Raw genomic sequence first — 16,715 nt, 5'->3', positions numbered from 1 at the left:
ACCTGTTGGTCGTCTGCCAAGTTGAGCTATTTTATTGATTTAAAATTTACATGCAAGAATTTGAAATTGAATTTTATCCAATTCGAAAAATTCCAAATTTTAAACAATTTTGAAATCAATCAACTAAAGAGATCATGGCAACAAAAGAATTACATATAAAATTACATTATTCTACATATGCAGGAGTAAAAAACAGCGAAACCATCAAGTATTATATTCCTGTATTAGCATTTTTCTGTAAGCCCAAGCATTCCTCACTAATTAAGTTTGTAGTGTGCATGTTGATGTTGTGGAACTTTTCCATAATTGAATAGACTCAGAACGTTGTCAAAAAATCCACTTTAATTAAATAAAAATTAATATTTTACAGGAGCATGCTTTCGTGTGTGCTCACACATCATCAGCTGTAAGTTACAGTAAAGTTAAAGTTACAGGAAGTAGAAAGATTCTAACTTTCTACTTCCTGTAACTTTACTGTAACTTACAGCTGATGATGTGTGAGCACACACGAAAGCATGCTCCTGTAAAATATTAATTTTTATTTAATTAAAGTGGATTTTTTGACAACGTTCTGAGTCTATTCAATTCCTCACTAAACCTATCAGCGCCCTCCAATCACTACCATTCAAAAACCCTGCCACCTGATCCTATGATAGCTCTCTATCGCCTAAATTAGCTCCTCTTATCTCTGCTAGTACTGGACACCTTCCGATAAATGAATTGTATTCTCCCTTTCCCTCCTATAGCATAACGTACATATGGTCTGAATTCCCTCTCTTCCCACACTACTATTCAAGTACCATAGACCTCCCCTTGATCTGAATATGATTGACTTCTCATTGCGGGTGAGATTGGCTCCTATATAATTATTGTGTTCGGTGATTGGGTTCAAACGTGAGTAGACAGCAAAATTTACAGATTGCCTTGCTCTTTCTCTACATTCGTTCTTTATACATTCATCAATATTATTCAAACTTTGCCTTAGTACATCCCGCATTCCTTCCTCCCATCTTGGCAATTCAATGTTATATTTTTCTGCCTGCTCTTTCCACACTTTATACCATCCTACTTTCTGTGCAAGATTTCGTGGCAGCCTGTTTGGTCGCAAAGAAAGGGTTCTTATAATATAGCTGTAATGCTTCTCAAATAAATAATGGTGTAAATTATACTTATTGACTTCCAAATAGATAATATGATTGGGTGTTGATTGCGGTAACGAAAATAATTTCTTGATAAAGGCTCTATGTAACCGTTCTACTTCTTCAAATTGCTTATATCCTGACTACCATAGCTCTTACCACCGCATCAAACATTCCCCACAGGAGTTGAGCTAGGACAGTCGAACGAGACAGACATATTTATCGGTGCTCCCGTATCTAAGTGAAACTCTTCTTTCATTATTTTCCTTAAAACTATTAAGTCTGAAATTTTTATAAGCACATCCCAAGAAAAAATCGCATTCCATTGAGAATGTAGTTTTATAGGCTGAATTGAAACTATAATTTAATAAAGGTATTTGTCAGTTAATTTACAATTTACCTACTCATTACCAATTAGGTACTATACAAAACTTTTATGAGAGAAGCTATTTTCTTGGACGTTTTTCAGTTTATCGCATGATAGTGATATCTTGTGAGACCTCATTCGCCAAATTCCTAAATGTCCTCTTTAAATAGTTTATATCTATGGCATGTTTTCCCTCACATCTTATATAAGCGTTATTTGTCGAAAATAATCCCAGAAAGTCAATTAGGCCTAGTTTTTTTATTAATCATAATGGAGAAGTGGAAGCACCTGAACAATACTTTCCTTATGATTGAAGATAATGTTCCAGGAAAATGAAAAATTATTATCAGCTTTACTGGCCACAACAATAAATATAATGAAATGTTATAGCCTACAAGACAATAATGATAATCATAAAAACTGAAGTAGGATGTACAGATGTACAGATAGCCTTCTCAAAACGATATGATATCAATGATGAGGGACTACTATATGGAACTATATATGGAAAACTCTACTGTTACAATCGAATAAACAGATATCTATCAAGGTTCATCGAATAATTTATCTATTATATTCGAATTTTTATCAATTTACAAAAAAAAATCCTCCTCACGCAAACGGATACGCTTCAAGAGATTTATTGATTATGTCAATCAATCTACGAATCTGCCAAGTCCTCTATTCATTCATAAGTCGTGTGTAAGGTTTGTTGTCATTGTTCCTATAATGAAGAAGTACAGTATTATCAAATCATTTTAGTTTGGCTGACTGCTCTAAGTCTTAATGTAGAAGCAAGTTCTATATTTGACGTGGTAAGACAACATAAGAATAACAAGCAACATTATACAGGGTGATTTTTAATAATGGTAAAATAATTTAATACGTGATAGTACAGGTAAAAATAAGAAAAAAAGTTCTTATAAACATATATCCATAAACGCTTCATTAGCGAGCTATACAGGGTAAAAGATTTCGCCCGGAATTCAGTTCCTCTGGAGAAAAGCTGTATTATTCAGCGTTTTGCTTCGACGCTCATATCTTGAGATCAATGCGTTCAATCGACATAACTAACTATTCGAAAATAAAGCTTGCTAAATTCTCTACACTTTTTGTCCAGTGGAATTTTGTGATATACCCAACAGTTCCCGAGATATTCGCTCTTGAATGTGTGTAATTGTTAAAATAACAGGCTTTTATCCAATGTTCTGCTTTTTCAGGGATTATAACTCTCCAACAATGCATCATGAAAACTGATGCTTATCGTAGGTTTGTAAAGCATTGAATTCCCTCTGAAATGGTGTATTATATCACTATTCCAAGTTTTTCTTTTCATTGTTATAGCAGCTTCAATGTGGGGGGTGAAATTTTAATAACTGCAAGAAGTGTCAACTCAGCGGTTCCACACCTTCAACAGAGGGGATAAAGATGCGCACTTTTGCTATGTTCACCTACCAACTAGTCCAAATTAAGCTGCAAAGACAAAACTTGTGTCACAGACACCCCCTTCAAATATCATTGTCAAACGATCAATTGTTGCAGCGATGAATATTTCAACCCCTACATTGAAGCTGCTATAAGAATGGAAGGAAAACTTGGAATGATTAAATAATACATCATTTTAAAGAGAATTCAATGCTCTACAAATCTACGATAAGCATCAATTTTCATGATGCATTGTTGGAGAGTTATAAGCCCTGAAAAAGCAGAACATTGTATAAAAGCCTGTTATTTTAACAATTACACACATTCAAGAGCGAATATCACGGGAACTGTTGGGTATATCACAAAATTTCCTCTGAACAAAAAGTGAAGAGAATTTAGCAAGCTTTATTTCCGAATAGTAAGTTATGTCGATTGAACGCATTGTTCTCGAGATATGAGCATCGAAGCAAAACGCTGAATAACGCAACTTTTAAACCACACTCATCCCCTTAGCACATGAGTTAGGAATGGGGACTTTTGATATGTTCTTCTCCTAACTAGTCTCAACAAACCTGCAGAGTCGAAAATTTTGTTTAAAACATTCCCTCCAAATTCCTTTGTCAATTAGTCTATTGTTGCAAAAATGGAGATTTCACACTCAACACTAAAGCTGCTGAAAAAGGTGTATGGAAATTCGTAAATGTGTGAAATTATACATCAAATTGAAGAGAATTTAATGCTCTATAAGCTCATAATTAGCATGGATTTTTCCCATCGATTTTAAAAAAGTTATAAGAGCAAAAATATAAAAAATTGGTGGCAAACGGTTTTTTTTTAAATGTTACACCTTCAAGAGCGTATATCTCGAGAACTAGAGGAGATATGGAAAAAGTTGTAGAATAAATATAGTAGGAAATTATGTGAGCTTTAATTTGTTATATGACAGTGAAGTCCTTAGGATACATAGTTCTTGAGTTTTATGCGAGTAACCAAGAAATGGTACCTTCAAACCACCTCCACCCCCTTAGCTTAGTGAGTAGGAGTGGGGATTTTTGATATGTTTACCTCTTTACTACCCTTAACAGAACTGCGTGGTCAAATTTGTCTTCCCTTCTTTTCCCTCTATAACCTTTCCTTGACTGGACTAATAATTGATTATGTCATTCAACCTACGAATCTGCCAAGTCCTCTATTCATTCATGAGTCGTGTGTAAGGTTTGTTGTCATTGTTAGTATAATGAAGAAGTACAGTATTATCAAGTCATTTTAGTTTGGCTGACGGCTCTAAGTCTTAATGTAGAAGCAAGTTTTATATTTGACGTGGTAAGACAACATAAGAATAACAAGCGACATTATACAGGGTGATTTTTAATCATGGTAAAATAATTTAATACGTGATAGTAGAGGTAAAAATAAGAAAAAAATTCCTTATAAACATATATCCATAAACGCTTCATTAGCGAGCTATACAGAATGAAAGATTTCGCCCGGAATTCAGTTCCTCTGGAGAAATACACTGATGCTGAATTGTTTGGGGACTAGTTTTTGAAAAACTTATGCTGGATTCATATGGAAAAATATCTGAAAAATTGAATAAAGCTAGTCTGGAAGCTGTAGTGTGAGTAGTTTTTGAGAAAAAAGTTGAAATATGCAAAAAATCTAAGTAGAAAAACATAGACTTCTACGTTTGATGCCCTACTATAAAAAGAGTCAAAAGTACCAAATATCTAGGTGTCCAAATAGATGAAAATTTGAAGTGGGACATACACATAAAATTTATTTGCAGAAGAATGAGATATCTATCCTATAAATTCTACGAAGCAAAAAAAATTCTGAACTCAAAACATCTAAAAATGGTTTACTTTGCACTGGTCCAGTCCATAATTCAGTATGGTATATCCGTATGGGGGGGCTGTTATAATTCTCACTTAGAAGAGCTTTTCATAATTCAAAAATCAATAATCAAAACAATTTTAAATAAACCCAGACTTTACCCAACCGACTTGACTTTCAAAGAGTTTAATGTGTTAACAGTTAGGCAGTTGTGCGTAATAAATGTAGCGAAATATATAATCAAACATAAAGCTAATTTTCCTTGCACAAATAACACAATCAATAACCTGTACAATCTGAGACCCTCCTCAAATAAGTATCTTATGTACAATACAAACATTGAAATCATCAGAAGACAACTTATATATTTAAGCACTAAATTGATAAATAAAATTCCTGAAGAATATATCTGCTGCGCGGAGTTGACTAAAAAAATAAAACATGATATTAGTATTTGGATTAAAATGAACTATTTTTTCTACCTGTAAATTAAACAAAGTAAAAGAGGAACTTAGTGTTTTTGTGTGCTCACTTACCAATCTAGTGTGGACCTTTTTATTTATTTTTCTTTATTAAATTAACTATCCTATCATCCCACCTCACCTTTTTTCCTAATCCTTTATTTTCCCTCTCAAGGATTGAAAGCCTTCCTAGTACATGGGTAACCATAGTTGGAAGAGCTTCAATCCCACCCCTTTACACCAAATTCTGAATTAGCATCTTGTACGGACATTTTTTTTTTTTTTTTTTGTACTAATTTTGCTAGTTGTTTATTCTTGTTGTAATTTAATATTACTTGTATTTTATGTATGTGTGTAAAGGAAAATAAATTGAAAAATTGAAATTGAAATAACTTTCTTTAATGACCAGTAAAGAAATAATTTTTCGCAATAAAAATTAAAGAGAATTTAATTTTGAAAAGAATTATGTAAGCTGTGTAAACTAAATTTTAATTAAAGTTAAATAAAATGTATTCTTATATAGTAGGCCTACATTACACCACAAAAATTTGCTGTTTTATAACAGCACAGCCATTATCGTTATTATACAATAAATGTCTAGAGATCTGTCATTTTCCATCCCACTTTAAAGTAGTCAAGATTATACCTTTATACAAATCAGGCGATAGAAAATCTCCAGAAAATTATCGACCTATCAGTTCAATTAGTAATTTGTCTAAAATATTTAAAAAATAATAAAAAAGCGTATTCTTAATTATCTTAGAAAACATAATTTCATAGCAGAAAATCAGTTTGGTTTTCAGGAGAAGTGCACTGAGGATGCAATGTCTCCACTGGTGACGATTGTGTCTGAAAACTTCTTAATGAATAAAAAAAACGTTTGCTGTGTTCTTGGATTTGGCAAAGGCTTATGATACCATCCCTCATCAAACTTTATTTCAAAATATAGGTTTCCGTGGACCAGTTTTAAAACTTTTTGAAGGCTATCTACAAAGTAGATCCCATATATTAAAATCAAGCAGAGTGAATCTAACTGAGTTTGGCCTACCTCAGGGCACAGTTCTCTCACCAATATTATTTTTAATTTACATAAACATGACTTAATAAAAATTGATATTAATGGCTGTTATTCCATCTCTTTTGCTGATGATACAGCTCTAGTTTTTTCTGGTTCTACGTGGAAAGAAACAAAACTTCTAACAGAATCAGGTCTCACAGCAGTTAAGTCATGGCTTGATCTGCACACGCTCACTTTAAATACAATAAAAAGCGTATATATGACTTTCTCGCCTACAATAAACTCCATCCCTGCGGAAATGTTGAATGGAGGAATTAAAATTCATTCGTTTGACTGTGCTGAAAGGAGTAGTCCGTCAGACTCAGATTTTGTTGTTAGGGACTGTAGATGTCAATCACTGACAAACGTGAGAGAAGTTAAATATCTAAGTGTTTTAACAGATCAACATCTGAAGTGGAATGCACATATTGATAATATGTGTAAAAAAAATGAAATATACTGTTCATAAATTCTACAGATTGAGCAGTGTTGGAGAAGTTATTGATGATGGTCTATTCAGCTTATGCCCAATCCATATTTCAGTATGGTATAAGGGTTTGGGGGGTGCCTTAGACACTCATTTCAATAAAATAGGTGTGATTCAGAGGCACATACTAAAAGCTGTTCTCCAAAGGCCGAGACGATATCCCAGTCACTTACTTTATGAAGAATTCCCGGTTCTGACAGTGAGACAACTCTAAATAAAAAACCAATACTTTATATCAATAAATCCAAAAATACTTTCACTCCATACTTTCCAGCTTACAATTTCAGATCGCCATCAAATTACCGTGTTTCCAGGACAGACCTAAGAGTATGCCGTAGACGCGTAGACAGTTCCCCTATGTAGTAAATAAATTGATTAACCTGTTACCCGAAAATTTTATTTTAGATAGCATCACTAAATCAAGTACAAAAAAATAATTGATTGGATTAAATCAACAAATGTTTTTCACCTAATTCCAACACAATTTGATTTTTTTTCTCTAGTATTGCCATCAAACTTACATATAGAATAATTATGTGTTTTTCCCACTTTCAGCACCTTGATTGAATTGTATAGTTATAATTATTATAGTTTAGCTTAACTTGTTGAATCAAAGTTTTTCTATTGAAAGTAATAGTATCGTTTTCTGTTTTGGTACTCGTCACCGGCACTCAGACTGTGGTTTTGCTGGTTTCGCCGAATTAGTATATTATTATGTTAAAAAAATTATACTTCTTATTCTAAAATATTACTTTTTGTAATCTGTATTCATTTGTGAATATTTTTTGTAAGGCTATAAAATTTGATTTGAGTACAAGACGAACTATTCCTCGACTCACTCAGGCCTAGCCTAATGAGGAGTGTACTTAACATTTTTATTTCTGTTTGTTTCAAAAAAATGTAAATGTAAATGTTTTTTGCTATATTGTATAAATGACTTATCTACTGTACTTCTTTAATCTACGACTTGTATTGTAAAACAAGATTTATTTTAGTTCATAAGGAACTAGACTAACCCAAATGAAGGCAGTGGTCGGGTGGAGATTCATGTCCGGTACGCGGCGGCGCGGCGCGTCTCCAGTGTGCTCCGTCACAAAGTAGATTAGAAGAAGATTACCTCTTTTTTTTTATTCACTTCATTGTACAATTTTACAAGGCATAAAACATAAAAATATCAAGTGCACTCCTCATTAGGCTAGGCCTGCGTCGAGGAGTGGTTCGTCTTATGAATTACAGAAAATATATAAGAAAAACGATTCAGCTGCTTCAAGTACTATATAGAGCTACTTACATAAATAGTATTATCTTATGCCATTAAGCAATCTAAACAAAAATACACATCTTCCACAAAAAGAAACAAATTGATTACAATGCTTAGTTTATATAGCCTAGTTTACAGAATAAAGTTAAACATATTTCAATGAAACAAAACGAAACGAAACAATTTATGAAGCCGATAAATACAGTCTTAACCTGCTACAGAAAATCGATAAGGAGGACTCTCTAGAAATATCGAAAGGTAAAACATTAAATAAACGAGGACCCTGAAAGGCTGCATGACCAGCCGCAGATGCAGTTACACATCTCGGCTCATACAGTTTCTCTCTGGCTTGACCACGAGTTGTATATCCATGTTCAGGAGTCACTGGGAAATCTAATGGTCGTTCAAATACATATTTTAATAAGTTCAATTTATATAAATCCTCAGGGCTTAGAACTTTGAATTCTTTATAGATTAGGTTAGTGGGATATCTAATTGGTCTATTCAGACATATTTTTACAATTTTCTTATATTGCAAAATAAGGGGTTGTAAGATGGAAGATCCACAACCTCCCCATCCAACAATGCCGTATTCAATTACAGAAGAGATTAGGGCAAGGAAACTCAACTGGTACAATGGAAGAATATTTCTCAATTGAACAAACTTATAAAATGTTTTCCTTAATCTATTACAAACATAAGAAATATGTGGCTCCCACCTTAGTCGAGAATCTATCATGATGCCTAGGCATTTTACAGAATCATGAACAAAGAGAGGAACACACTGGCAATAAGACTGGTTACAGTCAGGTTTATGAATAATAATTTTAAGTTGGTACTCCTCAGAGGGCTTACCAGCCATTGTGAGGTAAAAGGGTAGAACCACAGTTTTATCTTTATTTATACATAATTTATTGTGGTCACACCAATTTTTTATCTTTGCTATACCACTATTTGCTTTCTCAAATGTTTCCATCCATGAATTTCCATGAAACAGAGCTACAGTGTCATCCGCAAATGAGTAGAGAGAGCCACAGTCTAGATCAATATTTAATAAATCATTAATATAAATTAGGAATAGAATTGGGCCAAGCACTGTTCCTTGTGGAATCCCAGCTTCAATTCTCCTATCGTTGCTAATTTGTATCATCAATTTTTACGGCTTGTGACCTTAAGTTTAAGTACGACCTAAAAAATTTCAAAACTATGCCTCTAAAACCGATAATTTCCATTTTATTTAGCAAGAGTTCATGGTCCACTGTGTCGAAAGCCTTTTGGAAGTCCAGAAAGATTCCCAAGCACTTTTTTCCTCTATCTAAATGATTTATAACTTCTCTACTCACTCTAAATATTGCATCAGAAGTACTAAGGCCACTTTGAAAACCCAATTGCGAACTATTTAAGATTTTATATTTATTTAAGTAGGATATTAGTCTCGACTTTACACATTTTTCTATAATTTTACTAATACTAGATAAGAGGGAAATGGGACGATAATTATTCAAACTGGATTTCTCCTTTCCTTTATGTAATGGAATGACTATAGCCCGTTTCATTTCGTCAGGGAGGTAGCCCTGTTGAAAACATAGATTAATTATATGCTCAAGAGGATTAGAAATATTATATGCATTTTCAATGAGGCAATTTGCATATACTCCATCAGGGCCAGGAGTTACCCTTCTTTTCAGACTAAAAATAGTTTTAATAACTTCTTCTTCTGAGACTGGTGTAAAAAAGAATGAATTACAATTTCCTGGAATTACTCTATACCTGTATGTTTTGTCTTGATTTAAGTTCTTTAGATTCCTATTTGTAATCTCTTTACCGATTGTAGTGAAATATTTATTGAATTCATCTGCTATCTCTTTCTTTTTGTCTGACTTTATTACTCGTTTATCAATGCCTTGTATATCAGAAGATATATTTTTCTTTACTTCTATTGAAGATTACTTCTTCTCTGTGACTCCGTGCTTCAACTGACAAGGCGGCGCGGCGCGTCTCCAGTGTGCTCCGTCACAAAGTAGATTAGAAGAAGATTACTTCTGCTCTGTGACTCCGTGCTTCAACTGACAAGGCGGCGCGGCGCGTCTCCAGTGTGCTCCGTCACAAAGTAAATTAGAAGAAGATTACTTATTCTCTGTGACTCCGTGCTTCAACTGACAAGGCGGCGCGGCGCGTCTCCAGTGTGCTCCGTCACAAAGTAGATTAGAAGAAGATTACTTCTGCTCTGTGACTCCGTGCTTCAACTGACAAGGCGGCGCGGCGCGTCTCCAGTGTGCTCCGTCACAAAGTAAATTAGAAGAAGATTACTTATTCTCTGTGACTCCGTGCTTCAACTGACAAGGCGGCGCGGCGCGTCTCCAGTGTGCTCCGTCACAAAGTAGATTAGAAGAAGATTACTTCTGCTCTGTGACTCCGTGCTTCAACTGACAAGGCGGCGCGGCGCGTCTCCAGTGTGCTCCGTCACAAAGTAGATTAGAAGAAGATTACTTCTGCTCTGTGACTCCGTGCTTCAACTGACAAGGCGGCGCGGCGCGTCTCCAGTGTGCTCCGTCACAAAGTAAATTAGAAGAAGATTACTTATTCTCTGTGACTCCGTGCTTCAACTGACAAGGCGGCGCGGCGCGTCTCCAGTGTGCTCCGTCACAAAGTAGATTAGAAGAAGATTACTTCTTCTCTGTGACTCCGTGCTTCAACTGACAAGGCGGCGCGACGCGTCTCCAGTTTGCTCCGTGCTTGAGAGAGCTTTGTAGCGCGACGCGCCAACACTCCCCTCCAGCTGTTGCTGGCAATGTTCCAAGTCGTTTACTGGTCAGCAGGTATATTGGTTTGTGTATGTTAAGCCGCCTACACACTTCCAGACCAGACCACAAGCAATCTGAGACTTTGGTCTGGTCTGGAAGTACCTATGTAGGGTTGTCTTCAGACCGATTAATGATTTTCAAACCGTCTGCCACAGACCGTCTGATTTTCACAGACAACAGACTGTTTGTGCTTCCCGGAACACTATTCTGGTCTGGTCTTGAAGTGTGTAGCTGTCTTCAGACGGCAGACGGTCTCCAGTAGCTCATCGGAAACTTAAATTTCGGAAAAATTAAGATAGAGAAATTGAGATTTCAGATTCGAATTCAGTGCCCTCAAATTAATAAAATGCTTCGCGATTACTCGAAAATTATCAAAATTGAGGATTTTTTTCGATTGCATTTATAATAATCATTAAATCACTATAAGGTTACAGATTTCTTGTTTCACTACAAGTTATAGAAGTAATCAATATTAGCCTATGCCTTTACAATTTATCACTTTTTTAATTAATTTTTTTTTCATTAAACGGCAGGCCACCCGTGCTTCGCTACGAGAATTGAAAGGTAGATTATTTTTGAGACATATTTATAATCCAAATTCAATCAAATCGTTTTAATTGTGTCTCAGATTGACCATGCAATCAAAAGTTGCTTGCTGAATAGAACTGGATTAATAAATCAATTATACATTTTCGTCACTGTCATAGAAAATTGTATACGGTAAGGTTCTTTCCCTACATGAAAATTTTAACATATATGTCATGGGAGATGGAAAGAAGAATGTACATTATAGGAGCCGAACTACACCTAGCTATAGGCCTATTCCAAGTTAAATTCAAATAGATTTCTATAATACTTAGTTACCCAGGAATTATAGTTTAGATGAAAGAAGGATTCTCTTATTGATTTTCGTGGTATTTAGTCTGGATTAGGAGTTAACAGAGTCATGTGCAACTGAGTGTAAGTCTCTAAAGGCCTTGGCTGCGTACAAACAAAGAGCAACATGCAGGGTAACCAATTCAGCAGAGGCTGGAGAAATAGTCGCATTAATATAATGAAAGTATTCACGAAATATAACAGCTGGGATAAAATGCAAGAATGCCATAAATAATATTGAAAATGAGACAGGTGTGATCATTAATAGAATGTTAACTTTTGGACAACATTAACACTGTATCAAAATGTTTGGAGAGAAATAGTACAGGCTCAGCCTAGTTTTTCATCCAATGTCATAATAAATTATATATTACGATTATAGTGCTTTATACAATAAATGTTCTTCATCTGACCTAATGTGAATAAATTATAGTACATTTCACATCAATGTGTCTGCATTGTTTGAATGTGGATCATTGATGCTATTGATAGCATGCTACTGACAGTTTGAAGTGAAAATCAACAAGTCATGCATATTCTCCATTTTTTTATCGAAAGCTACCTTCTATTTTTTTTTTTTTTTTTTTGTGAAACAATCTATTTTTGGGAATGATTGATTCAGGGGAAAAGCGCCTTACTTCTACAAAAGATAGAAAAGATATTTCTAAATTTGGGAAAGCAACAAAAGCTATTTGGTTGTTTTAATAAACAACCCTTTTGTTTTCTCAAGTAAATTTTGACCGAATTTCCTCATTCTTTACACAGGTTCTGCTACGGACACTTCTGAAGTTTTAAAAAGATCCTCCTTATATATCATAGCCTACTGAATAATCCAAATTTCATCGAAATTGTTGAGGCATTTTCCGAGATCTGTCGAATAAACAAACACAAGTAGTATTGATAGAATCGGATCAATTGATAAAAGCAACTCCCGTCATAAAATTTTGTTTCATGAAACATTGAGAATTAATAAAAATTATCTATACCCTCAAGAATGGCTCCGATTGAAGCAGCAATGCCCAATAAAATTTTCGAACAATAAATGTATTTCAAGTTATTTAGCTTCTACCTAATGAAGTGACAGAACTCAAATCGTGTTTAGAAACCATCCTAAACTTGGGCTAACCTTACAGAATTAGACTGTTAATCAATTTAGTTGCCAAATTCAACCGTAACAGCTGTTACGAAAAGGTACCTACTCTCTCTAGATTATAGTTCCACTAGCATATGGTATGGACATTTGAATTAATATATTTAAGAGATTGGAAAAATAAGAATATACATGCTAAAAGACGAACTTCAAACCCTTAAAAACCATCCTTAGAGTTGAAATATCGCCAAAAGATTTCTAATTTCTTAGTTGGGCACCTAGAACCTATAAGAAAGGTATATACTCCAAGTTTTCTTGCAATCCATCCAGAAGTTTTTTTCAGAAATCGTGAGTCAGATAAGAATTGTATAAGTATAGACTTCATATAAATTTTCTAGCCAATTTAAATAGTGAACTCAAATAGTAATATTCATAAGGTACTCTACTTCATGCTTGTCTGGTCTGGTGTGGTCTTGGAGTGTGTAGAGCCGTCCCAACCGGTTTGCCGTTTGCCAAACGGTCTGAGGTCTGGTCTGGATGTGTGTAGGTAGCGAAATGACACGGCGCATCCAATTGTGCGCAGGTTGTCCGTCTGTGCTTCAAACTGTGGAAGGATAAATGGGTTGGAGGAGAAATGGGTTTCTCCTCTTCATGTTAAAAGTAGCTAATATCTCACAAACTTAAGTGATCACGATACTTCTAATGACAGGTCATTATATCTAAACATAGTGATAGTACCAGATAATTATGCTGTCGAATGATAGGTGGGAGGGAGGATTTTCAAATAATTATTCTGCGAATAGATGTAGTCAAAATACTTGCAAAATAATGATCATTATGATGGAGTGGCAGGTTTTAATAGCAGCTAATAACGTATTTAGAGACTCCAATAATTGCAGGCTTTTTAGAGCACTGTGATTACTTTGTGTACTTAGTTGAAAAAGTGTTGAGCACAAGATTACTACACCACAGTTAAGAAGTAGTACCTATCGGTCTTTTCTTGTTTACAATAATAGAGAAGGATTTAATCTAACGTCATTTTGAATATACTGCATCAACTATTGTTTCGAGTTATATTGTTGAAGTCTGAAAGATGATTTTAATGGAAAATATATGGACAATTTATCAATCTTAAATTATTATTAATGAAAAGTAAGGACTACACTGGTCAGTAAACGCTCATTTAGGCTATTAACAGTTTCTATGGAAAAATAATAAACCCATAAAAAATAAACTTTTTATTACATACCGTACCTTTTGTTTTGTTCATGTAATAACTGTTCCAATGTTGAAATCAAGTTGAAGATTATTTTGAAATTCATAGTAACAACATAAACAGAGCTTAACCTCAAAGACAGAGCTTAACCATAACCTCAAAAGTTCAGAATTCTACTAGACCCAACGAGCTAAAATATATAGTAAACTATAATCATGTGAGGCCGGTAATAGTTCTATGATATGGAAAAATATGATTCCGTTCAACTTATTTCATATGATCTGCATAATATGACAGAAATATTACCGTCTAATACCGGCCTTAGTTTGTTATTTTTTTATGTAATATTAGCTGATGTCTATAGTTCATTCCAGTCAAGTTTGCAATACCATCACCATCATCATCGTCATAGATATCATAATGATAATATTTAGTCATAGAAATCAATTTAACTCACAAAAACACACCTATTCCTGCAGTAGCAGACACACTAGCAATAGAGGCTCTTCTTGCCTCTCTCTGCCATGGCTGTCCATGACATTGGAAGCGCTGAAAGCACACCAACAGCCGCGCTCTATGGTTTACTATATTTTAGCTTGTTGACTAAACCCGAAACCGTCTTATAATTCAAACTGTGTAGCATCGATCAGAAGATATGTTAGAGTAGCCGACAGTAAGTAGCTGTTAGATTCTACCACCATGAAGCACAGATCAAAAAGGTGGTACCTATACCGCCATGCGTGGCCACTTCCGCAACAGATGGAGTCCAGTCAAAGTCAAATAATCATCTTTCAGGAAACAGCCTCGAAAGAATTTTTCTGACGGATTTATATCCATTTTGGGGCGCTGAATTGGAATCTGAAATTTGCTGACACGCCAGAGGGCAACTTCACATTTAAAAACCTCAAAACCCCCCAAATTTTTGTTCTTTTTTCAATTCCACTACGAAAACCTCGGGTTTATCGAAAATAAGCATTCTCCACAAAATAAGACAATAAAATGTTCAACAAATTGAGTGATCGCGTTTTTTGGGTTTGGAGCTTCATCCTTTCAAAAAGGAGTAGAACAATATCTTCTATTTCAATACCATTAAAGAGTTTGAAAAAGTGGCGATCCAAAACCGATTGAAAAAGTGGCGATTTTTTCTTTTACTGTTTAATCAGATGTTTCTAAAATGAGTCTGATAAATGATAGAAACTTTCAATTTTTATGGTCTCAAATTGAAGAAAGTTACATGCTCTATGATCTCCATTGCCATAAATCCATCTTAAATCATTTTTTATTATCAAAAAGCTGCCCAGATTGAGAATAATTATGATAATATCGTGAATTTCTTGATATTTGAACGAAAGAATCTAACTTTACAAAATCATTTTCACAAAGATCTTGCACTTCACATTAAAGAGGTGATCTTTTTTCAAGTATAATTCAAGACCAAGTACCATATTTTTTATCATATCGGGTTACCGAGATACATATAGCTTTGAATATAGAAATCGGTCATTTTTTGTGCATGAAAATATGGGTTAAAATACATTCAAGAGTAGACTAAATCTTCCATTTTTTATCAAATTCCACTTATGATATATATTCATATGCATATGCACTCATAGGCCAATACAAAGATAAAAACATTGAAAGAGTCAATAACTTGTTTGGCCTATGTAGCCGGGAGACATTGCTGTGTGCGGCCTGCAAAATCTGAGCTTCAAATTGAGAGTTCAAAATCCACTCATAATGTAATGCACAATAACACTTTCATTATATTTAAAATTGGAATACATTCGTAATCTTGCCTTTGAAATTTCTTAATGAAAAATTCAATCTCAAAAAAACTTATTTTTCTTGAACCTTTAGAAGTACGGTATTAATTTTGATAAACACATATAAGACATAAAACTTGTCCAAAAAATGAGATAAAATAATATATTAAATTTTGTTATAAAACTGGGAATTTGAAAATTTTCAACTCTGTTGCTAACTTATGATTCATGATAGCCTTGACTAGCTGAGAGCAATGAGCTGTAGTTTGAGAAGATCTGACGATTGTGTCAAAAGTTATGAGTGTTTAAAATTTATAATCCTTGAGATGGTCTTACAACGCCTCATAAAGAGAAGCCTATAGCGCTTTCAGACAAGGAAACCCTGGATTTAAGTGCATCTAACGGAAGGTTTTGAAAGAACATAACCCTTATTGTATAACAATATGATCTAAACTATTGGTTAGGAAGGCATTGCAAAGTTATGACAATGAAAAATTTGTATTGGCTGTAGGACATAGTTTTTGTATTTTTGCGAGTATACCCCCTCCCACAATAGTAAATTTATTAGGAATCTTGTTCAAAATTAATTGTCTTTCACATGATATGTGATTTTTCTTCGTTTCTCAATAATACCCCAAGTTGTAAAAGTTGTACCTATATAGAGTAAAAGTAGTGAGTTTCCAGAATTTACAGAAAAAAACTTGAAAAATAGGTACCCCTTTTTGAAAATCTGTATTTTCAAACCAAATCGTATATTCCAGTGCAACCACTCAATTTATTGGGTACTAGCTGGCCCGGCGAACTTAGTACTGAAATAGTTTAATGCATCTCATGACAAACTTTAGCTGGATGCACACCTGAGAAGGCGCGATGCGGCATTTTATTTACATAGATAATTTTCCAACTGCAAAATAAATAATTTACTAAAAATCAATT

The sequence above is a fragment of the Nilaparvata lugens genome, chromosome 9, assembly GCF_014356525.2.
Source record: "Nilaparvata lugens isolate BPH chromosome 9, ASM1435652v1, whole genome shotgun sequence".
NCBI lineage: Eukaryota > Metazoa > Arthropoda > Insecta > Hemiptera > Delphacidae > Nilaparvata > Nilaparvata lugens.
This window is presented reverse-complemented; position numbering follows the sequence as displayed.